Raw genomic sequence first — 23,829 nt, forward strand, 5'->3', positions numbered from 1 at the left:
GGGGAGCTCTCTTACTCCCACTGGGCCCCCTTTTTGCCCCTGAAGGAGTACCTGAGTCCCTTGTCCCCTTTCCTTCTTCCTGCCAGGGACGGGCAGCACACAGGCGTTCCCTTGGCCTGCAGCTGGGCTGAGCAAACAATCCAGGTGTTGAGCAGATTTCTGTTCCCCTTCCTAGCTCCCTCCTGTAAGCCAGGCCACCCATTCCTTCATCTCTCCTTTCTGCCTGGAAAGCACTTTCACAGAGGCCCCTCCTCCCTCCTGAGCGTATGAGTCAGCAAAGCAAAAGGCCAAGGGCACATGGGGATGGGCACAGGGTTTCAGTGGTGCCACCCACCACGCAAAGGGCCCGAGATACCAGCTTTCCACCTGCAGGCCTCAGTTTCCCTCACTGAGGTGGTTCTGGCTGCAGCTCTGGGGACTGGGGGCAGGTGGGAGTCCTGCGCACCAACTCTGCTCCTTCCCAGACTGGCAACCTGGAGACCCTGTGTCTGGGCCTTCTCATGACCGACCAGTCTCGGTGGCTGCCTCCCCTGGAGCATGGCAGGGACTGGGAGGACCATACTGGAAAAGGGAGGACTATGCTGGGGGAGGGAGGAGCATACTGGAAAAGGGAGGAGCATGCTGGGGAGGGAGGAGCATACTGGGGAGGGAGGGAGGACTATGCTGGGGGAGGGAGGACCATACTGGAAAAGGGAGGACCATGCTGGGGAGGGAGGATCATGCTGGGGAGGGAGGACCATGCTGGGGGAGGGAAGACCATATTGGAAAGGGAGGACCACTCTGGGGAGGGAGGAGCATGCTGGCATTTATCTGGGAAATGCAGTGGGTTGGAGAGTGTGTGACGGATGAGGCAGCTTCTGGCTTCTGTCTGGGACCCTGCCAGCACCCAGCATCCAGCACCTGGCATCCAGCACCCGGCATCCAGCACTCGGCATCCAGCACCTGGCATCCAGCACCCGGCATCCAGCACTCGGCATCCAGCACTCGGCATCCAGCACCTGGCATCCAGCACCAGGCATCCAGCACCCGGCATCCAGCACCCAGCATCCAGCACCTGGCATCCAGCACCCGGCATCCAGCACCTGGCATCCAGCACTCGGCATCCAGCACTCGGCATCCAGCACCTGGCATCCAGCACTCGGCATCCAGCACCCGGCATCCAGCACCCGGCATCCAGCACCCGGGCATCCAGCACCCGGCACCCAGCACCCGGCATCCAGCACTCGGCATCCAGCACCCGGCATCCAGCACCCAGCATCTAGCACCTGGGCATCCAGCACCCGGCATCCAGCACCCGGCATCCAGCACCCGGCATCCAGCACCCGGCATCTAGCACCTGGGCATATAGCACCTGGCATCCAGCACCCGGCATCCAGCACTCGGCATCCAGCACCCGGCATCCAGCACTCGGCATCCAGCACCCGGCATCCAGCACCCGGCACCCAGCACCCGGCATCCAGCACCCGGCATCCAGCACCCGGCATCTAGCACCTGGGCATCCAGCACCTGGCATCCAGCACCCGGCATCCAGCACTCGGCATCCAGCACCCGGCATCCAGCACCCAGCATCCAGCACCTGGGCATCCAGCACCTTGCATCCAGCACCCGGCATCCAGCACCCAGCACCCAGCACCCAGCATCCAGCACCTGGGCATCCAGCACCTTGCATCCAGCACCCGGCATCCAGCACCCAGCACCCAGCATCCAGCATCCAGCACCCAGCATCCAGCATCCAGCATCCAGCACCTGGCATCCAGCACCCAGCACCCAGCACCACTGGAGCAGCCCCAGGGTGGACAGGAGCACACGTGCACAGCTGGCCCGAGGGACGACATTCATCACGTCTCTCAGCAAGGCCTTAGACACGAGTGAGTGTCAGCCTAGATGCTGCCTATTCACTCGACCTTCATGCCGTCAGCAAGCAAGGGGCTGGGGGGAATTGGAGTCTGGTCTTCAGACACTGGACCTGTGCCCAGGACTGTGTTTCCGTCCCAGGCCTGCCCGGACCCTGCACTCCGCACCACATCCTGTCACCATCTGCTTTCCGGGGCCTTCGTAGCACTGGGCCTGGCTTTGGTCTCTGCACCTTCTGTCTGTTTACAGAGCAGAAGCACAAGCCTGGATATGATCTTGTAGCCTGCTCTGAACTCAAGTCTCATGACCAGCATTTTATTGGGCTGATTCATGTGTTTGATAAGTATTTTATTATTTTTATAATGTTATTAATATTTTAAAGTATTAAAACATTTACTATCTTTTATTTCTTTTTAATTATGATAGAGACATAGAGAAACTGGGAGAAAGATGGGGAGAGAGAGAAAAAGAGAGAGACACCTGCAGCCCTGCTTTACTGTTGTGAACCTTCCCCCTTGAGGTGGGGACTGGGGGCTTGAACCTGTGTCCTTGCTCATGGTAACATGAGTGCTTTACTGGTTATCCCTCTTCCCTCTCTCTCTCTCTCCCTGCATGATGGAGGTCAGTCTTAAACCTGGGCCATGCACATGACAAAGCAATGTGCCACCATCCAGGTGAGCTATTCTGTTAAAAATCTTTTTAATGGCTGTGATTGCCCGAATGTAGACTCTAAGTAAGCGCTTTGGAGTCGCATAAATAATGCCGTAGGATCTCTCTCTCTTGCAGGTAGTGGCTGCTGCCTGCAGGGGACTGTGTGTTTGAGTCTCTGCTTTGTCTAAGCCAACCCCCTGGCCCTACCTAAGGAAATGGGTGCAACGCAGCGCCAGCCCTACACTCTGGAGAGACGTTCCTAATGGGTAAACATGCCCGCTTCCCTAAATGAATCCAATCCATTTCTCTCCCATACATATTTCATGGGCTTCCTCTCACAGTAATTTAATTATCACCGTTGTTAGTGTTAATGTCCTGGTTGGTACAGCTCCGCTCCCCTGAACCCCAGAGTCTGAAGCTGTCACTGCCAATGCTGCTGAGCTCTAGGGAGGACCCAGAGTATGGGAGCGTCTCTATGGCAACGGGGCACACTAATACTTCCCAGTGATCTATTGCTTCAATCCAGAGGGTTCCATGAGTCTTGCCAACTTGAATAAATAAGTCTCAATAACATCCTGGTGAGATTGATATGATTCTGTCCATTTTACTGATGGATAAGCAGCAAATGGATGATGTGTGTGTGCGTTCGTTTAAGCACCTGGCCTGGAGAGGCACTTCCAGAGGTGAGAAAGGCAGTGATGATGAAATGCAGGCTGAGTGCCACCTTGGTGACTAACATCCCTGCTGGGAGGCCGGGTCAAATCCCACAGGGAACATCGGGGCCAGTGGGATAGCGACAGGCCAAAGACCCCTGGCTGTGTGCCACCTGCAGTTTCCAGCGATGGGGTCAGAGCCAGCCCTGCTGGTATCTCCATTCTCCCAAAGGAACTGCCGCACTGGACTCTGTCAGAGGGAGCCCCAGGACTCCTGTCTGGTGGGGAGAGTGCTCCCCTCTTGGCCATCTCCAGGGGTTCCTTTTACTTCTAGCATTCTGTTTCTTTTTCTTTTAATAAATATTTTTTATTGTTGTTTATAGTATCTGACAAGACTGTAGGAATACAGTGTATAGTTCCATGTACCACATTCACCACCAAAGTTCTGGATCCCACCCTCTGCCTTCCCAAAGTGTTTCTTCCACCATTGTTCTCACAAGTCTTACAGTTTGTTTGCGTCTGTTTTGTTTGCAACTTCTTCTTCTTCTTCTTCTTCTTCTTCTTCTTCTTCTTCTTCTTCTTCTTCTTCTCTCTCTCTTTTTTTTTTTTTTTTTTTTGCCAAGTTCATGTGAATCGGATCTTTAGAGTAAAACCATCTGGTAGTTGTCTTTCATCTCTTTCCTTATTTTGCTAAGCACAATCACCTCCAGTTCCATCCATTTTGTCCCAAAGGACACAATATCACCTTTTTGATTTCAGAGTAGTATTCCATAACTTCTTTAGCCAGTCATATGATGATGGACATTTAGGCTGCTTTTACTCTTTGGCTGTTGTGAATAATGTAGCTATGAGCACAGGGTGGCACTTGGTGTGTTTCTGTCGTGGTCATTCAGTGCCCCCTTTCTCACCTTGACTCCTGCATTTTGATCTCTGCAGCTGCTCTAGTCTCCAGCTGCCCATCTCTTCCCCCCCCCCCAGCCTAGTCCAGTGGGTCCTTGGTCTAGTTCCTCACCCAGCCTTCTTCCTTCTAGGTGAAGGCTTTGTGGTGGAGGTGGGTAGCTGATATCCACCCCCCTTTTTAAATTTTTTAATTTCCTTTTGTTGCCCTTGCTATTTTATTGTTGTAGTTATTATTGTTCTTGTTGTTGATGTCACTGTTGGATAGGACAGAGAGAAATGGAGAGAGGAGGGGAAGACAGAGAGGGGGAGAGAAAGACAGACACCTGTGGACCTGCTTCACCGCCTGTGAAGCGACTCCCCTGCAGGTGGGGAGACGGGGGCTCGAACCGGGATCCTGACACCGGGCCCTGCGCTGTGCGCCATGTGCGCTTAACCCGCTGCGTTACCGCCCGACTCCCGGGTTGGTCCATTTTTTTCCTTTTTGCCACTTGAGTTTGTCAGTGGGCTTCGAGTCTGCATGGCCAGAGAGACTGAAAAAAAGGAGAGACACTGCAGCATGACTCCACCACTCTTGAAGCTCTTCCCTGCTGCAAGTGCTTCCATGGCGTGGTCTGGGTTCGAACCTGGGTCTTCAAGAACGGTAACTTGTGCACTCCATTAGATGAGCCACTTGCTACCCCGACCCCCCAACCCCCTTTTTTTACATTAGAGTTATTGCTGGAATTCTACGTCTGCATAATTCTACTGCTCCAAGTGGAATCTCAGTCTCTCTCTCTCTTTCTCCCTCTCCCTCTCATAGTGTGAGACAGATAGAGCAGAGGCACCACAGAACTGTTCCATCCTGAAGCTGCTCCCTTGCAGGTGTTTCCACATGGAGCTTAAACCCACACCCTCAAGATAGTAACACGTGGACTCTGCTGAGTGAGTTCTCCTCTGCACACCCCCACCCCACACCCAGCAAAGCGTCGTGAGTCCCTGAAGCCGACGCTGAGTTGCATTAATCATTAACTATCAGAGCACACAGCAGGGTAAAATTTCTCTAGAAATAATAGATGAGGCAGAGTATAAAAGGATGATTGATAGACTGGAGAAATAGTTAGATAGTTAGATAGTTAGATAGTGTGCTGCTTTGCTCTGTGTGTAGGACCCAGGTTCAAGACTGGTCCCCACTACATTGAAGGAAGCTTTGGTGCTGTGACCTCTCTTCTTTTCTTTTTTAAATTTCTCTATTGGGGAATTAATGTTTTACACTCGACAGTAAATACAATAGTTTGTACATGCATACCATTTTTCTTTTCTTTTGATATCTCTTGTTTTCTTTTCCTTTCTGACAAGACAAAAAAGAAAAAAAAGTCAGCTGGAGCAGTGAAGCTCCAATGATAGCCCCAAAATAAAAATGAGTCACAACAAGGAAACCTAGCAATTTCTCTCCTGCTAGTGTGGCATTTGTACTCAGATGGGAGAAGTGGAATTATTTATTTATCAACACTTGGATCAGCTTAAGACTGTCCCCAGGCCCAGCTGAATTCTTCCCATAACGCACAGCTTTTCTGTGGCTGTAAGGACACCACCTTGGGATCCAGAGCCACAGAGGGGACCCACCCCCTCCACTGTCTTGGCTGGTCTGGGGGTCAAAGTCAAAGGTCGGTCTAGGCCTCCTGCCTCTGCAGCTGCAAGTCCTGATCTGACCCAGTTCCCCCATGGGACTATGCAGAGGTCAGTGATTCTGGCTGGTCGGAGCCCGGAGACCTTGTAGGTGAGGTGAGCATCAGTGAGCACCCTGGGATACCCCTGTGGCCTCTGCGTGTTCAGCTGTGCCCCCTGGAAAGGGCTGGGCACTGCCAGGCTGGCTTTATGTCATCATATCTCTTTCCCTTCTCTTTCTGGGAGCAGCTGACTCATATTTAACCTTGGCCTCTGGTTTCTAAGGTCCATACACTGAATATGTTTTTTTTAGTGTGTATGTATGTGTGTATGAGAGATAGATAGACAGACAGACAAACAGACATATAGATAGATAGATTGATAGATTGATAGATAGATAGATAGATAGATAGATAGATAGATAGATAGACAAGGGATTTGTAAAATTATGATTTCACAGCTCCTGGACTACTTATTTATTTATTTAAATTCACAGAGACAAAGAGAAAGGGACAGTCACTACAAGACTGGTGATGACTGGCTTCTGCTAGTGCCAGGGCACCTTCCCTGTGGTATTGGGGCTAGAGCCTGGGCCTCCCAAGGCTTGCACCCTTCTTGGTGAGCTGTCTCTGGTCCCCACCTTGAATCTCTTGTCTCTTCTCTCTACCACACGACATTCTGACTATGAAAATGATCTTTCAGCTCCACAGATGGTGGGTTGATGCTTTGTGAATTCTCTCTTTTCTACTGTTATTCCAAAACTAGGAAAAAGATATTGAATGTGAGGTGCCTGAGATCCAGGTTCAATCTCTGGCCTCCTGTGAAAAGACCTTGGACTAGCCACTGCCTGGTTCTGGGTGGTGAGACTGGAGATTAATAGCAAGAGTCAAAACCGAAAGCTATCTGTATGAAAGGTAAACAGAAACATATAAGCACTGACGTGATTTCCTAAGAAAGCAAATCAAAGCAAACAATCCCCCCGTGATCATTTGAAACTATCAGTACAGTGCTGTATCCTGAGGATATAGTGACGTGAAACCGCAATAGATCATAACTTAGAAGATGTGTCTCAATGATAATGAAATGCATTCACGACTCTAAATGATTTCACCGTGAGGCAGAAATGAGAAATAAATAAAGCTTTCGATTCAAGTTAGAGGAAGACAAATAAAGTAAACTTAAGGACAGCAGGATGAAGGAACTAAGAGATGGAAAACGAAATCAATGAATTACTCTCTGCCGCCCAACCAGAAATACAACCCACATATGGGTCTGTGGAAAATCCTCAACCAAAGGACTGAAAGTCTCCAGCTACTCTGGCTGGCTCCAGTGGGCTTCACCAGGACACACATGATGGCTGGCTGGCTGGCTGGCAGGCAAGATGGTTTCTGTGAGTGGACCCAAGGTCAATGGGTGTGGTCACTCCCTCCTGGGACTTCTTACCCCCAAACATTCCAGGAACCTCAGGAATGCAGTAAAGTGGAATGTGACTGGCTCAGGGGGTCAACTTGAACTCAGCTGATGGCTAAAAGAGATTACACAATTTTGATTACTGCACTATAATTAGAAAAAACCAAAAGAACGGCCAAGACAGCTCACCTGGGAGTTTTTTGTCATGTGTACAGTGTAGGTTTCAGCCTAGCTCCTACTGCACTGGAGATAGTCCTGGTGTCGTGGTTATTGCTTTTCTCTGTGTGTCTCTCTTTGTCTCTCTGAAAAAGTGGGTCCAGAGTGGTAAAGACCCAGTGACAACAAAAAGAAATAAAAAAAGAAAGAAAGGGGGCCAGGTGGTGGCGTACCTATTTGAGCGCACATGATACAATATGCAAGGACCCAGGTTTGAGGCCCTGCTCCCCACCTGCAGGGGGAGAACTTTGTGAGTGGTGAAGCAGGGATGCAGGTGTCTTTCTGTCTCTTCCCCTCTCTATCTCCTACCCTCTCAGTTTCTGACTGTCTCTATCCAATAAACAAAGATAATAAAAAATAAAAAAATAAAGTAATTAGAAAAAAAAAAAGGAAAAGGAACCGCCACTTTCACGATATGCTCAATTTGATACCCTCAAACCCTTGAGTCCTCATCATGGAAAAGAAAGAGGACTCTGGAAGTTGGGGAGGCAGCATAATGGTTATGCTAAAGATTCTCATGCCTGAGGCTCTGAGGTCCCGTGTTCAATCCTCAGCACCACCATGAGCCAGAGCTGAGCAGGGCTCTAGCCTGCAACCTTCTCTCTTTCTCTCTTCCTTTCATAAATGAATACAATCTTAACCAAAGGGGAATTATAACAGAGGGACTGGGAAGAGAGGGGAGTAGTTCAGATATGGGAGAGAGGAAAAGGAGCTTAAGAAACTTCCGTGTACAGAAGTAGACGGAGAAAAGACACTTGAGAAGATTCAGCACACTTTCGTGACAGAAGCACTCGACAAGTCTGAACAGAGGGACACACTCTCTACTTGATAAAAGGCCTTTGTGAAAGCCCACACTTGACTTCATGCTCAGTGATGAAATACTGAACGTTTCTCGTGTGAGATCAGGAATAAGATGAGGAGGTTTGCTGTCTGCAATTTTCCACGTTTCGCTGGAAGTTCCAGGCAGAGTTTTGAGATGAGATAAAGAAATAAAAGGCTGTCAACTTGGAATGGAAGAGAAAACAACTCTATTTGCAGATGATGTAATTCTATATACAGAAAATCCACAACATAACTACTAGATCTAATAAACAGAATCTGAACTTTTGCAGGTGACAAGGCCAACATGCACAGAGTAGTTGTGATTTTTTAAAAAAAAGATCTATTTATTTTATTTTAATAAGAGAGATAAAGAGAAAGGCAGGCAGACAGAAAGACTGAAGCTGCGATTTGAGGCTTCAGTCATTAAAGTCTATAAGTAGGGAGTCGGGCGGTGGCGCAGCGGGTTAAACGCATGTGGTGCAAAGCGCAAGGACCGGCTTAAGGATCCCGGTTCAAGCCCCCGGCTCCCCACCTGCAGGGGAGTCGCTTCACAGGCGGTGCAGCAGGTCTGCAGGTGTCTGTCTTTCTCTCCTCCTCTCCGTCTTCCCCTCCTCTCTCCATTTCTCTCTGTCCTAAGAATGACGACATCAATAACAACAACAATAACTACAACAACAATAAAAAAACAACAAGGTCAACAAAAGGGAAAATAAATAAATATAAAAAAAATTTTATAAAGTCTATAAGCAACTGCTACATTATCTCTCCAGTCAAATCAGTTGTGATCTTATAAAACAATCTAAATAAAAAGTAAAGAAAATTATCCCATTTACAGTAATATCCAAGAATGCCAAAAAATAAATTCAACTATAGAAAAGACTTGTATGGTGAAAGCATGAAACATTGCTGAAATAAATTTTTATTAAAAAAATTAAATTATATTTCATTATAATGAGGTGGGGGTGAGACCAGAGCACTGCTTAGCTCTAGCTTATGGTGATCCTGGGATTTGAACATGAGACCTCAGCTTCAGGCATGAGAATCTTTTGCATAACCAATATGAAATTTCACCAGCTCTAGAAAAAAAATCAAATAAAAGCTAGTTCAGTGGAACTATAGTAGTGGGTATGGTGTGTAACTATCCCCTGTAACCTTATAATCCTGTAAACCACAATTATTAACAAAAACCAAGAATGGATTAATGCCCCCCTCTAACACTACTCAGTTCTAGTTTACGGTGGTGCAGAAGATTGAACCTGGGATCTTTGGTGGCTCAGGTATTTCACATAACCATTATTCTATCTACCTAGCCCACCCCATTACTTTTGCAAAAACATTTGTACAACAAATAAAATAGATTTGTACAAAAACAACAAAACATCTAATTTAGTGGAAAGAAAGCCCATGTTCATGGATAGCAAGACAAATACCGCTCGTACGGTAACACTCCCCAAAGCAAACTACATGTTCTTATCAAGATCTGATGGTTTGTTTTTGTGTAAATGGGAAAACAAGCATCAGATTTGCACGCAGTTGCAAAAGACTGCAAGTAATCAAAATAGTGTTGAAAAAGAAAAAGGAAATGGGACGAGTCCTACTTGTGGGTTTGGGAACTTAACCAGAAGGCTATAGCGGTCAAAACAACACACAGGCGGCCTGAAGCTCACCCTCAGCGAGAGGAAACCTGTGTAGTCTCCTCGTCCCGTTCCACTGGGGGCTTCCCGCCAGCGTGTCTGCCCACCCACTAACTGGGACTCTCCTGTGGGGGAGGCAGTGGGGATCCCTCTTCTGGCACTTCCCTCCCTTGTGGGCTCACTCTGTCATGTTCAGCTAGTGTGTCTCCAAACCCCAGTGCTGGCCAGGTAACTTCTGGAACAAGGTGAAGCCTGACAACCAAACAGAGTGCTCCTGGTCCTCACTACTGCTCGGCTCGGCTTCCAGGTAACATGCAAAGAGGGGACTTTCCACTGGACGACAGAGTCCAAGGCCAAACAGGTGGCTTCGACTTTACATCGCGGGGAATAGTCCCCAAGGCCTGGCTCTGTGTGCAGAGGGCTTTGCAAGCAGGCTGCCCAGGAGGGAGAGGCCTCAGAGTGCTCACACAGTGCTGGTTCTGTGCCCCGCCAGTCGGCACTGCAGACAGGGGAGCTCCCAAGGGCAGACAAAGCAGTTTTTTTTTTTTTGTCAATTAAACAAAGATATGGGGGTGGGAAGGGGGCTGAGGAGGGCAGGGCAGTAGTGCACTGGGTTGAGAGCACATGTTACAATGTGCAAGGACCCAGGTTCAAGTCCCTAGTCTCCGCCTGCAGGGGGGAAGCTTTATGAGTGGTGAAACAGCGCTGCAGTGTCTCTCTCCCTCTCTATCTCCCTCGTCCCTCTAGATTTCTCTCTATCTCCATCTAATGGGGAAGGAAAGAAAGAAAGGAATAGTGAGCAAAGCGTTTGATTGTATGTTTCTTTAAAAATACATACACAAACCAAACCAAACCAAACCAAACCAAACCAAACCAAACCAAACCAAACCAAACCAAACCAAACCGAAGAAAGAAGCCAGCCAGGCAGTGGCTCACCTGCTAGAACACACACGGCACCATGAGCAAGGATCTGAGCGGAGCAGTGCTGCAGATCTCTGTCTGTCTTTCCCTCTTCTTTTCCAGTTTCTATTTCTCTTTGTTTATCACCCTCAATAAAATAATAATAATAATAATGGCTACAGGGAACAGTGGAGTGGTGTTATATCAGTGATAACCTGATGGCACACACACACACACACACACACACACATACACGCACGCATGCACACACACACAGACAGACACACACACACAGATGCACACACACACATACACACACACAAATGCACACATACACACAGATGCACACACACAGACAGACACACACACATACACACACAGATGCACACACACAGACACACACAGACGCACGTGCACACACACACAGACACACACATACAGACGCACACACACAGATGCACACACACAGAGACACACACAGAGACACACAGAGACACACACACATACAGACACACACACACAGACACACACACACAGATGCACACACACACACAGACGCACACACAGATGCACACACACACAGACGCACACACAGATGCACACACAGATGCACACACACACACACACACACACACACACACCCCATAATCATGCATTTCTACCTATCAATCTACATAGGAAAATGAAGGCAGTGAACAAACATTATGGAATTATTTTTTTCTTCTATATTTGGTAATTTTCAGAGACCAATTCATAAAGGAAAAGGAAAGTTATAAAAGCATCAAGGAAGGGGCTGGATGGTGGATTACCTGGTAGAGTACTACCATGCTCAAGGACCCAGGTTCAAGCCCCTAGTCCCCACTTGCAGCGGGGAAACTTCATGAGCAGTGGAGTGGTGTAGCAGGCGTCTCTCTGTCTCTCTTCCTCTCTATCTCCCTCTCCTCTCTCAATTTCTCTTTGTCTCTATCAATTAACAGAAGGAGGGGGAGGAACAAATGGCCACTAGGAGCAGTGGGTTCATTATGCAGGCTCTGAACCTCAGCGCCAATGCTGATGGCAAACGAACAAGAAAACCAAACCTAGAAAGACTCTTCTCCTTGTAGCTCTACAAGGAGTATAAAGTAGAACCAAGATATAAATATAAATCCCATTGAGTATAAAGTAGAACTAAGTCTAGGCAGCACTGAAGGGTGACTCCACATCTGGGCCCTGTTCCAGCATCCACCAATCCCCCCATGCCCCAAATGCCCTAGTTGCCTGGGGTACGAGAGGGAGGGAGTGGGCAGAGCAGAGGATCAGTCCCAGCTCAGAAAGGAGTAGTAGGTGACGGTCTCTCTTAAGCGGGGCCAGTGGTCCTCAGAACCCAGCTGCTGTGATGAGTAGGCCAAGTGGGCTTGGGTCTTCCTCTCCCCCTTTCTCCTCTCAGCCACCCCGACTTCTAGGTGCTCCCTGAGCACTTAAAGCCTTTGCCTTCTGGGGCCAGGTGGTGGCGCCCCTGATGGAGCGCACACATTACAGTGCACAAGGACCCAGGTTTGAACCCCTGGTCCCCACCTGCAGGGGTGAGCTTCCTGAGCCGTGAAGCAGGTCTGCAGGTGTCTCTCTGTCTCTCTCCCTCTTTATTTCCCTCACCCCTCTTGATCTCTGGCTGTCTCTATCCAATAAATAAAGATAATAAAAAATTGTTTTTCAAAAAAAAAGCCTTTGCCCTCATTCCTCTTTTGCCTGGCACATCTCAACCCCACTCAGCTGCTTCCGGGCCCTCAGGCCCTTCTGAGCCTCTGTGGTCATGCCTTCTGGAATGGGCTTCCCCAGGGCATCTCTTCAGCTCCTGTCCGTTGCTTCTGGGAAGGCAGAGGGCTTGGCTGGCCTGATGTCTGCTTCCCTCTGCTAGGTGCTCAACAGTGCTGGATGAGGAGGAGTGTAAAGTGACCGTGCTGGGTACACACACATGGTCTAGTGGAGGTTTTCCATTCCTGCCTTCAAAAAGCATATTAATGTCCAGGTCATGCTGGACACTCCCTGGACTAAGCACACAGACCTCAGAGGGTCTCTTAGGTCTTCTGTGGGGTCTGGTCTCTGAGCCCTGGACTCCTGTGTCATCAGCTGTCACCACAGTAAATTCCAGGTTCTCCCGGCCCTCATGGGGGTGATATATATCTTTTAAACCTGGGATGTCTTTCCTTTGCTCACATTTTTTGTTGTTTTCCCACCAAGGTTATCTCTGGAGCTCAGTGCCTGCATGACCACATTGTTCCCTGTAGCAGGTTTTTTTTTTTTTTTTTTTTTTTTCCCCTCCCTCTCATTTCCTTTCCACTAGATCAGAGATGGGGAAGTATTTTTCTGCTGAGGGTCATTTGCACTGTGGCATTAAGTTTTGCACATGACTTTTGCCAGACTGGTGGCCTAAGCAAATGAAGCTAAGTAAGCAAGGCTGGGCAAAAAAATGTAGTCACACTGGTATGGTACAGGGCAAAATTCTCTCAGTACCAGAAAGTTCCTGGTACTAGTTGATGGAAATAATGAGACTTGCTGTCCACTGAGATTAAGAGCTTTGATAGAAGTTTCCCCAGGCTGTGGACCACCACTGATGAAGGACTTGATAGAAAGAGCCCCGTCTCACATGGGGGCCCAGATCAGCTGGCCCATGTCCGCGTCCAGCAGAGAAGCAATTACAGAAGCCAGAACTTCTTCCTTCTTCACCACAGAAAGAATTGTGGCCTAGACTCCCAGAAAGGGAAATGTTAGTAGACGATGACCAGAGGGCTCTGAACCCCAATTCAATCAAGTCCTTGAACTTTCGTGACAAGGAACCTTTGTTTTTGCACCGACACTGAGAGGGAAGAGATTCTGGAGAACACCTGAGGAAGCCAGGAGCTGTTTCTCTCATCTGAGAGGGAAGAGGGAAATGGGAGGACAGCCATGGAATGTTTTCATTTGTAAGTGGAATATAGATAGTTGAAACACAGGGACTTGAGAAAAGAAAAAATATATATATAGTAAACCCATAACTATGACCTCAGGAAAGAGCCCTGTCGATCACCGTTATGGAGGTGGGGACACAGAACTCTGGTGGTGAGAGGGGTGTGGAATTCTTTCCCTATTATCTTATAATCTTGTAAATCTTTAATAAAAATACAATAAAAATATGTTAAACATTAAAATAAAGAAGGAACCCCGTCTCTATGCATGATATAAGGCAAGAAGAAGAAGAAGTTTTCTTGACTCCAACAGAATGGGGCCCTGAAAATTCTAGGCATAAAGACAAGTCCTTCCCAGCAGCCAGTGGGCAGCTGGTCTTTGCTGGCTCCCTGTCACCTCCCCTGAGACCCTTTGTGGCCATTTCTTGGCTTGTCTATCCTAGTCAATGGCAACCTTTTCTAAAACTTTGTTTGCTGCCTGTTGACTTACTCTTTCTGGTCCTCTGCACCTCACTGGCCAACCCCTAATCAGTTGGGCTGCAGCATCTGTGGTAGGCGCAGTGTGCACTCTACCCTAGAATCTTACAATCTTGTAAACCACTATTAATCACAATTAAGGAGTGGCTTGATAAAAAATCTTTTCTAAAAAGCTTTAAAAAAAGTTCCTTAGTAAAATTCAATAAGTTAAAAAAAAAAAGGAAATAAAAGAAAAGGAAAAGAAAGGAGTTGGTTTGTAGCACGGCAGGTTAAGCGCAGGTGGCGCCAAGCACAAGGACCGGCGTGAGGATCCCGGTTCGAGCCCCCGGCTCCCCACCTGCAGGGGAGTCGCTTCACAAGCAGTGAAGCAGGTTAGCAGATGTCTGTCTTTCTCTCCCCCTCTCTGTCTTTCCCTCCTCACTCCATTTCTCTCTGTCCTATCCGACAATGACAACATCAGCAACAATGGCAACTACAGCAACAATAAAAAGGGCAACAAAAGGGAAAATAAACATAATATTAAAAAATACATTAAAAGAAGATAAAAGAAAAAAAGCACAGAATGTTGCTGTAAAGCAAAGCTCTACATGATTTTACTGGCTGTATATGGCCCACAGGTAGGACATACCCCACCCCTGGCATAGAGGGCAAGAGACAGAGAGAGAAGGAGAGATACCAGCAACACTACTCCACAGCTCATATGTGGTGGCTCAAGCACTGGGCCTGGGTCTCTGCACGCAGTAGCAGGTGCGTCCAGTTGAATATGTCACCTGCCGCTCCCACTTTGCTCATATTCCGGCTGTGAGGCCGGGACTCTGCCCTGGGCAACCCCAGCACTCCTGAGCCCTCAAGCTCGCTTCACGCTCCAATTCAGCAGTAAGATCTGTCATTCAGTCCAACTGAGGTATCTGTAAGCAGAGGTGCTGGCCTCTCTCATGGGCAGGGGATTCCTGGTAGTGGGCACCTCATTACTAGGACGACCTGTCCCCAGGAAGGTCCCTGATGTGGGAGGACTGAGCAGACTTTGTGGAGAGTGCCTTCTTGGCCAGCACCACTCTGCCCACTAGCCCCATCTCCCCTTTCTGCTTTGTCTGCTTGCCTCTCCTGTCTGAATAAACAGCCTCCTGTGTCTACACCTCCCACCACCCTCAATGGCTTCCAGATGTTCACCACTGCTGCATTAGGGGAGGCTGCTAACTGCCATTGTTCAGGCCGGCAGGAAACAAAAGAGTTTACAGAAGTTAGGGGGGTGGCTTCCACCAGGTTCTCACACCAGTTAAGCGATGGAAAAGCCAGCAGCAAAGCCCTGCCAGATGGCACATATGGTCTTTGATCCAAGGGGCTGAGACACATGGGAGCCACATACCAAGGGTGTTAGCTGAGGGAGGAGAGGCAGGGGTGGGCATGCGGCAGACCCAGCCCAGGGGAAACAATACTTGCAGGCAACAAAGTAGTTGATGCCCTTTCCCTTTCTAGCTTCTGTTGTGGGCAGAACCTTCTCATGGGTGGTGCTAGGCTGGTAGGAGTCCCAGCACACCTCTTACTTGGGGGCTTGTAGCTGGGGGAGGACTTGGTAACCCCTGCACACCCTCATCTGCAGAACTCGGGTGATACCGTGGAGTGTGCACTGAAGAGAGCATGCAAGGCAAGGACCTGGCTTCAAGCCCCTGGTCCCCACCTGGGGGGGAGGCACTTCACAAACGATGAAACAGGTTTGTCGAGTATCTCTTGCTCTCCCTCTCCGTCTCTCCTTCTCCCTTTCAATTTCTCTGTCATGTCAAATGAAAAAGCACGGGGCGGGGAATACCTGCTGGGGCAGTGGATTTACTGTGTAGTCACCAACCTCCAGTGATAATCCTGTTGGCAATAAAATGAGAGAGAGGGAGAGGGAGAGAGAGAGGGAGAGGAGAGAGAGGGAGAGAGGGAGAGAGAGAGGCAGGAGAGAGAGAGAGGGAGAGAGAACGCAAGCTCATTACCACTTTGGTGGTAGAGATGGAGATGTGGGTAGTCTCAGCCAGTTTTATGAATAAGCAGAATGTCGTCAAGCCATTCCATACCTTGCCAAGGGGAAGAGAGGGCTTAGGAGCCGTTACGTCAGAAACACTGTTTCTGCTGCTGCCATAGGGTGCACTGCCCCCCCCCCAACCCCACCCTGTGGGTCCCTGATATGACGGGGAGACATCCCCTTCCCTGGTCACATTGCACCCATCCCTAAGGCTACAGCCCCCAGATTCCTGGCTGGAGGTTGCCAACAGAGGAAACAGAAGGTGTCCTGGGAACAGGGAAGCTTTGCTAACGGCCTAGCAGAGCTGAGCTGTTTTCCCCTGAGAACGAAGCTGGAGAGGGTCTCTCTGACTTAGAGACCTGGGCCTGCTCCTAGACTCACTTCCTTCTCTTTCTGTTCATCTGAGCCAGCAGGTCAACTGCTTTCAGGGGGTGTCATTGTCCAGGGCATGTGTCCACTCTATTCCGCAGCCTTTGGCCCTGGGGCCCTGGGGAGGGGGTAGCAGATGGGGAACAGGCGGGCCAAATCTCTTGTGTCTTCCCCAGTGGGTTGAGAAGGAAAGGCCTGGTTGCTGAGAAGAGAGCTCTGTGAGAGGACTCAGTAGGCTGGGTAGATAAGCTCTGGTGAGCATGAGAATGCCGGGGAAATAGGATGGCTGGTGGGGTGGGGTCCTGGAAGCAAGGACACAGGAAGGCAAAACACTGCACAGCTGGGGGCATTGGCTGCTGCTTCCCCCAAGACTGACTCACGTGGCCCTTTCTGATTCTTTTTGCTTTCTTTTCTTTTCTTTTATTTTTTACCACTAGAGCTTGGTGCCTGTGTGTCTCCATAATTTCTGCGGGTTATTTATTTATTTCTTCTTTCCTTTGCTTTTTGATAGGTGGTGAGAGACAGAAAGTGAGAGAAAGACATCTGCAGCACTGTTTCATGGCTCATGGAGCCCCCGCCTATAGGCTGGGACCAGGTCATTTCTGATTCTTTTCTACAGCACGAGGAAGAATCACAGAGTACAGACAACACCAGCACATCAAGAGGAAATTTATTAAGAAATGTGGGCACAGCTTATTATATATATATTAAGAAGGCAAGGGAATGAGAGTTACAGCCTTTAACATTCCTGGGGAGACTGAGAGATGGCAGGCTCTAGTGAGGAGAGGAATATCCCAAGGCCAGGCACTTCCTGGCCTTTATTTTTTCTTCTAGCTCACCCCTTCTGTTGTCTGTGGTATGCCAGCTTCTATCTGAGTAGACTAGCTGATTCCCCTGTCAACTGCTGTAGCGGGTCACAGATCTCTTCTACACTGTTGGGCTGGAAGCAGGCTGGTGCAACTACTGCAGTATGGAGAGTTCTCAAACAAATAAAAATGGAAATACCTTATGAGCCTGTATATGACTCTCAGGCATATGTCCCAAAGACCTGAGAACACTAATAAAAAAGAATATAGCAAAAAAAAAAAACTGTGCTAATATTACTGTATCAATGGAATAAGATCATATGTACATATATAATGCAATGCAAATAAATGCATCACGATATTTACTGGAAAAAAAAGAATATAGCAGGGTGGGGAGATAGCATAATAGTTATTCAAAAAGACTGTCATGCCTGAGATTCTGAGGTTCAATCCCCAGCACCACCATCATAAGCCGAGTTGAGTAGTACTCTGGTCTTTCTCTCTCCCATTAAAATAAAACAGATTATATATATATGTATATATGTATGTATAATTTATTTTGGATAGAGACAGAAATTAAGGGGGAAGGGAGAGAGAGAGGAAAAGAGACCCCACCTGCAAGGGGAGTCGCTTCACAGGTGGTGAAGCAGGTCTGTCTCTGTCTCTGTCTTCCCCTCCTCTCTCCATTTCTCTCTATCCTGTTCAACAACAATGACATCAGTAACAACCACAAGTAACTACAACAATAAAAACAACAAGAGCAACAAAAGGGAATTAATAAATAAATATTAATAAAAATGTGGTCTGGGAGGTGGCACAGTGGATAAAGCACTGAGTTCTCAAGCATGAGGTCCCAAGTTCAATCCCCAGCAACACATGTACCAGAGTGATGTCTGGTTCTTTCTCTCTTCACCTATCTTTCTCATTAATAAATAAATAAAATCTTTAAAAAAAAGAGAGAGAGAGAGAGAAACAGTTGTTGGTGGCACTGCTTCTCCAATCATACAGCTTCTCCCCTTGTAGTTGGGGACTGGAGGCTTGGGACGAGGTCCTTGCACATTATTAAAATATATTCTAAAAAAAGAATATAGTAACACTATTTGCAAAGGAATCAACCTAAAAGATACCCATCAACAGATTTTTTTTTTTGTTTGACTCTGACTGGATGGAATTGCCCTGGGGGACCCCCTGCCTAGGAAGCATAGCAGCCCCCCCCCCCCCCCCCCAGACTCAGCCTTTGCTTCCCCATGGTGAAGTTGAGTTGAAATGGCCTGTACATGTCACATTGCCTCCTGACTCATGTGCTTCCCAGCTGCTTCACACAGCTGCCCTGGGACCTCCCAGTTCCTCTTTGTTTTTTGGAGCAGTGCTTATGTATGGAAGGATGTGGTGTGAAGTCCAGTTGGTCAGGTGGAGGAGGTCACATTGCCCACAGGCAGTTAATGGAGATTAGAGATGTGGTGCTGGCCTGGAGAGAGAGAGGAGGGAAAAGAGAGGGTCATTTGGATGTAGTAATGGTGCCATGAGTGGTTTGGAGGGAAGAGAGGACTGGACCAGGGAGAAAATTAGGGGCAACTATGTACAGATGTGGACAGAGAGTTGTAGAGATGATGGTTGGCCCATGTCTACAACCTTAGGAGAACTTAGTGGCCTGCAGTGAGGAGATGGGCCATTCAAGACACTGGTGGTGGGAACGGTGTGGGGAGGTATACTCCTGTGGACATGCAGTTTTGCAAATCCATATTAAATCACTAATAAAATTTAAGGAAAAAAGAGATGTGGTGCTGGCAGGTGGGGAGGGAAGTCTCCCAGTCACATGAAAGATGACCAGGTTTTCTGGAAGCTGAATGGGTGACTCACGCTGATCTCACGTTCGAGAGAACCAAAACTAAATCTTGCAGTGTTGGCATGTCCGTATAGAATTTGCTATGCCACATTGCTGGTGGTAGAATTATTCTTTTCCCATATCTGTGGCCTTGACACGACTTACACTGAAGAGAGACCAAGGGGACAGCAAACAGGCCAGACCCATCAGAAGGCCCAGTCAGATTCATTTTGTATTTCTGTCTATGTAGGGTTCCAGCTCTGCACCTCCAGGGCCCTGGGATAGCATGAGGGGCAGCTGGCTGGGTCCTTGCGCAGAGTGTTGCTTGGTGCTGGCAGGGTGTAGACTATGGCTTTGGGTAAGCGAATCCCTAGCTTGACTGCCTATTTATGAGAGAAAGACCCTCCTGCTTCATCTTATAATGTTCCTCTGGGGAGTTTGCAGTGAGGGGACAGGGGACCTAGCTAGAGGGCTGTCACACCTGGGACAAGCACTGTCCTTCCCTGGTCCTGTTCCCCTTCTCCTGCCTGCTCAGTCGTGGGTCCTGAGCCTCTGCAGTGGGTCAGGGGGTTGCACTGAGGCTGAGCCCTGGAGGATTTCTCCAGTTCATATTGCCACATCATTCTATCCTCAGGAGAGGAGTCCCTCAGCTCGGGCGGGGCGGGGGGGGGGGGCAAAGAGCACCGCGTTGTGGCCTGTCGAGTGTCATGAGCCTGTGCGGAATGGGGGTCTGATTAGGGTAGGGCGTCAGGTGTGTGTTGTCAGGTGTAATGGGTCCCTAAATACAGCTGCTGCCACTACTACTATTTTCTACCAGGCACTGCCACTGGCACTTGGTGCCTCCATGGCTCCCCCTTTCCTGGAGGTCATTTTCACCCTCTCTTCTCTTCTCCTCTCCTCTCCTCTCCTCTCCTCTCCTCTCCTCTCCTCTCCTCTCCTCTCCTCTCCTCTCCTCTCCTCTCCTCTCCTTTCCTTTTTCCTCTTTCTTTTTATTTTGGATAGAGGGTGAGAAACAGGGAGAGAGAGAGAGAGAGAGAAAGGCTCCTGCAGCACAGCTTCACCACTCTTGATATCTTCCCTTTGCAGGTGGGAACCAGGGGCTTGAACCTGGGTCTTTGAGCATGGTAATATGTACATTCTACTGGATCAACACTTGGGTATTTTCTTTTAAAGATTTTATTTATTTATTCATGAGAAAGATAGGAGGAGAGAGAGAAAGAACCAGACATCACTCTGGTACATGTACTGCTGGGAATTGAACTCAGGACCTCATGCTTGAGAGTCCAATGCTTTATCCACTGCGCCACCTCCTGGAACACAACACTTGGGTATTTTTGAGTAAACGACTTTGGCTTGATTTATATTTTCTTCTGTACACTTTTATGCATTCTCACATGTCTTCCAGGGATTATCTATTACTTCCATTTTAATGCCTGTGTTATTTTAATAATGAGAATAAGGCCCTTATTTCTGAAAAGCAGCGAAACAAGTTATATGCTGAGGTGCTGCCACCCAGCTGGGTACAACACGGACGTGATTTCATTTTCTCTCCTGTGCATTTCATTATTTTATGAGAGAATAAAGGGAGCCAGCAAGACAAACAAACAAAAAGGGAAAACACCTTGGGCCTGCCAAATCGCTCACTTAAATAGTGTGCTGCTCTGCTGTGTGCACAGCCTAGGTGTGAGCCTGGCCTGCACTTCACTGAAGGAAGCTCCAGTGCGGTGGTCTCTTTCACTCTCTCTGCCTTCTCTGTCTCTGTTGAAAACGCAGAATGTATCTAGCCCTCCCTGCTGATAGCCTCAGTCTATCAGAGAAACAGAGCAGCCCGAGGGATTCCACAGGTGTCCTGTGCTTTTGTTTGTTCGAGGAATGCACCTGCATGGACTAACAGGCTCTCGGTTCCATCTTGTGGTAATTCACATGCCATCTTGTGGTAATTCACATGTGTTGTAATTCACAAATGTGTTGAGATCGTGCCACAGCTGTTGATCTTAATCAAGCCATCTGGTTTTTCCTAACTGGCTAATAGCAGCAGAAACCAGGCCTTCCTGCAAGGCTGTGTGAGGGGAAAGCGTGTAGCATGCTGTGTCTGGCCTCAGCACACTGTTTCATTCTACTGTGAGGACTTCTAGAGGGGCCCCGAAGGCAGACAGACAGATCTACTGGGGCTCTGTCTTCAGGGGAGCCCCCCTCCAACTAGAAAAGATGCTGGATATTCCCTGACCTGGGAGCAGATCTCAAAGGCAGGAGGTTGGCAAGGACATGCCAAATGGAAGGGTGGTCTGTCCCCTGCCACCAGCAATGAGTGGGCATTCAGAGCTAGGGAGGGGTGTCTTATTTCTTAAAAGAACTGAGTCTTAAATATTTTTACATATGTATTTATTTATGTGATGGAGACGGAGAGAAATTGAGAGGAGAGGGGGAAATAGAGGAGGGAGAGACACTGGAAGCATTGCTATCGTCACTAATGAAGTTTTCCGCTTACAGGTGGGGCTCAGGGGCTGAACCTAGAGCCTGGCACACAGTAATATGTGTGCTCTACCAGGTGCACCACCACTTGGCCCCCAAACTTTATATATATATATGCTTAATAGCATGACTCATCTCTGTTCCTATCTGTCTAGTTGGCTATCCACAGGAACAAGAGTTGGGAGGAGCTGCCCTGGGACCACCTCAGCGAGGAACCACCTGGGAACCTGCACCTTCACCACGGAAATCAGTTAGCTTGTCCAGCCAGGCCCAGACAGTAGGCTTTTCCTGTCCTGTTATACCCAAGCCTCACTCCAGTCCCTTCCATATCCCTGGAGAGGCCCAGAACCGCAGCAGGTGTAGGGAGGGAGTGGTATGAGGAGAGTGAGGACTGGCCAGGTCTTCCCCCTACGGAAGGCGTCCAGGCCGGAACAGCTTGAGTGGTTGATACAAGATGCTTCCCTGCGTAGGAAGTTGAGGCTTCAGTACCAGACTGTAATGAACTGGAATTCTGAGTGTCAGTATTCAGACCTTTTGTGATGCTGAAGAGGCTGAGACCACAAGCCCTTGCTCCCTGAGAGTCCCTTTTGGGCAAGAAGGACAAACCCAAGGTGTGACGTGAAGACCCAGAAGGAGAAGAGCATACCCTCTGTCCACTCTGAGGCTAGGTGGCCTCTGAACTAGGAATACCATGCCTCCCCTCTCGGGGCGCCCTGGCTTAGTCTGAGAGAAAGCTTCCTTCCCAAGCATTTGATGGTGGTCGCAGCGGGCTGTGTGCAGGGCCTGATGGACAGGCACTTGGGAGTAAACCTCTGGACTGCTCCTTCTTTCTCGGCCTCAAGCTCCTGGGTGGCTCAGGAGTGCTCCTGCTTCTTTCCTTCTGTGCCTGAGTCCCGTTCCGGGGCACTTGTGGTCGGCAGACATCTGATAGACCCAGAGTATTTCCGAGCACTTCCAGACAGGGGACCCCGGGGGGCGGTGGGGTGGGCGGTGGACTTGGCCTTCAAGGCACCTGTTTTTCTTGTCTATGTGATGTCAGGGACACTTGGACAGGGTCTCTAGGAATATGCTGGGACTCTATCAGTGACAAACTCAGCGATGGAATGGGGCTGATGGAGGACCCTAGATCACAACTCTGAGCTGTGTCTCCTCCGCTCAGCACATGAATGGGCGACATCAAGGATAACTGCAGCTGACAGGACTGCTGATGGGACGTGTCCTCTCTGCTGTCCTCTCGGCTGCGTGTGTGTGGATGAAGTGAGGAGGCAGGTGTGTCCTCAGGGGTCCCAGGAGGGAAGCACTGGTTGAGAAGCAAGAACACGGCTGAGACTGTGGGTGCCAAGTGGCTGTTCCCTCAGTGTGTAGGTGGGCAGGAGGCTCTCCTCACCTTGCTCTGCTAACGGAGCTCCGCTCACTGAATATTCTCAGCCCCAGCTCCACATGCAGGGTGAGGCACAGGCATTGTCCTTGTGGTTGGATTTAGTAGGTCCTAAATGGCTGCTTTTCTGGGTAACCCTCACAGTGGCTCCGTGCTGGAGACTCCCTGGAGATCCAGCACGGACTCTTTCTTAGAGTGATCGCTTTCAGAACTTCAGTTGCTGTGATCCGAAATGTGTCACCCCTACCCCACATTCTCATTTTGAAGCCCTAAACTCTACTGTGACTGTACGAGCCAATAGAGCACTCAGACAAGTCATTAAGGTTAAAAGATGTCATGACCTCACAACTGGAATTTAAGAAGCCAGGATATATAAAGGGAAAATTAAAAAAAATGAAACTTAGACTGTGTGTGATGTATTGCACCAGAGCAAAGGACTCTGGGGAAGGAGGGCAGGGAGGGGCTGGGGGACATTGATGTCCTGGTATCTGATGGTAGAAAAGGGCCTAAGTAGGGTGTGAGAGTATTGTGCAGATAGCTATCGCAGGGAGACGAGAAACTGTATCCACGTGTCAGTAAGTGCCCATTAAGCCCCCAGTGCCGGGGGCTGGCCCCAGCCACAGTTATTAGAGTCCCTGAAGGATGGGGGAGTCAGCGAGAAATGAATGAGCGACACACCAGCTGCAGTAGGCGCAGGAGAGAAGCGCCTGTGCCCTCTGTCTGCAGGGCTTTACTTTAAAGACTTGTTGCCTGGATCCAGATGACATTATGTATGATGGTCTTCATTAACATCAAGGATACAGCTGATATCACCTAAGACTATTCTTATTAACATTAAAAATAACCCCAGGCATCATTATCATCATAGACATTGTTATCATTCTAGACATGT

At 48.8% G+C, this 23,829-nt stretch overlaps 1 long non-coding RNA gene across 1 annotated transcript in view; it reads left to right on the plus strand.

Annotated features, from left to right (window-relative positions):
• The first annotated feature begins 2,457 nt into the window (after positions 1-2,457).
• Positions 2,458-23,829, plus strand: part of LOC132534357 (uncharacterized) — a 73,449-nt gene continuing 52,077 nt past the window's right edge. Inside the window, exon 1 of the long non-coding RNA XR_009546081.1 lies at positions 2,458-2,528. This is a non-coding gene — a long non-coding RNA (uncharacterized LOC132534357). The remainder of the gene's footprint in view (positions 2,529-23,829) is intronic.

Source organism: Erinaceus europaeus, chromosome 18 (assembly GCF_950295315.1).
Source record: "Erinaceus europaeus chromosome 18, mEriEur2.1, whole genome shotgun sequence".
Lineage (NCBI taxonomy): Eukaryota > Metazoa > Chordata > Mammalia > Eulipotyphla > Erinaceidae > Erinaceus > Erinaceus europaeus.